The following is a 1,550-nucleotide window of genomic DNA, read 5'->3' on the forward strand; positions in this document are numbered from 1 at the left end:
TTTTTTTTTTTTTCTTGTCAGTTCTTTCCTTTCACCTTCCTTCTTCCCTTGTTTACCTTCCTTTTTTTTTGCAGTATTGGGGATCAAACTTGGGACCTTGTGCTTGCCAGATAGGTGCTTATTCCACTGAGCTATATCCCTAACCCTCCCCTTTCCATTTGAACTTTTCTTCCCATTTCACTATATCTACGATATGTTTTAGCCCTTGTTTACGCTTTTGGCTTCTCACAAAACAATGGTACTTAAACATGTGTATTTGATTTATTTCACTTAAGAGAGTGGTCTCTTAGGGCTGGGAAAATAGCTTGGCGGCATAAGCACCTGGCTGGCAAGCACAAGGTCCTGAGTTTGATCCCTGGTACTACAAAAAAAACCCCAAAAAACAAACAATAGTCTCAAAGTGCATCCATTAACTGTAAATGTCTCCAGCTTATCCTCCTTTATGGCAGAATAGTACTCCATTGTATAAAAAAACCCTCAGATCTTCTTTATCCATTCATTGGTGGATGGACATTTGGGGTGTTTCAAGTCTGAGTTATTATAAACTAATACAAATATGGTTGTGCATATGTCACTGTGGTGTGATGCTTTTAATTTTCAGGAAGATACTAAGAGGGGCATAACTGGGTCAAATGGAACCTCTAGTCCTATTTTTTTTTTTTTTTTTTTTTTTTTTTGAGGAATCTCCACACTGATTTGCAGTATTACACCAGTCTGCACCCTCCGCAACATTGGAGAAGGGTTCCTTTTTCCCCAAAACCCTTCCAGCATTTGTTACTTACTGGTTGATTTCTGGATTACAGCCACTCTTTCTGGGGTGAGATGGAATATGGGCAAATGAATTCTAGATGCAGTCTCTAGATAGAGTTGGGGTTTCAAGAAGATTAATAAGATGAGTAAGGGGAAAGCATATAGTATAATCAGTATATTGCTTTGGTGATTTAAACCTGTTTTAGTAGCTTTTACTTTCCTGTGACTGCTTTTGTCATGCTTGGGTATATTAGATTGATGGTTCTGAGTAGAATTAAATATTGGGTTGTTTTGTTTTGAGGCAGGATCTCACTTTGTAGCCCAGGCTGGCCTCGAGCTCATGACAATCCTCCTGCCTCAGCCTCTCTAGTGTTGGGGGTTACGGGTGTATGGTACTACACCCAGCTCTCAGCTCTCGTGTGTGTGTGTGTGTGTGTGTGTGTGTGTGTGTGTGTGTGTGTGTAGAGGGGAGGGGGTCCTGGAGTTCTGGGGGTTGAATTTAGAATCTTCCTCCTGTAGCTGTATTCCCAGCCTATTTAAAACTTTTTATATTGAGATAGGGTCTCATTAAGACTGGGTGTGAATTTGTGAATTTGTGTAGAGGGGAGGTGGTCCTGGAGTTCTGGGGGTTGAATTTAGAACCTTCCTCCTGGCTGTATTCCCAGCCTATTTAAAACTTTTTATGTTGAGATAGGGTCTCATTAAGACTGGGCGTGGACTGGGGAGATGGCTCAGTGGAATAAGTGCTTCCCTGGCAAGCTAAAGGACCTGAGTTCAATCCCAGGTTCTGCAAAAAAAAA

At 41.2% G+C, this 1,550-nt stretch overlaps 1 protein-coding gene across 1 annotated transcript in view; it reads left to right on the forward strand.

Annotated features, from left to right (window-relative positions):
• Positions 1–1,550, forward strand: part of Cdc23 (cell division cycle 23) — a 31,361-nt gene that overhangs the window by 2,034 nt on the left and 27,777 nt on the right. The gene's annotated exons all lie outside the window — the stretch shown is intronic.

Source organism: Octodon degus, unplaced genomic scaffold, assembly GCF_000260255.1.
Source record: "Octodon degus isolate 3935 unplaced genomic scaffold, OctDeg1.0 scaffold00169, whole genome shotgun sequence".
Taxonomy (NCBI): Eukaryota; Metazoa; Chordata; class Mammalia; order Rodentia; family Octodontidae; genus Octodon; species Octodon degus.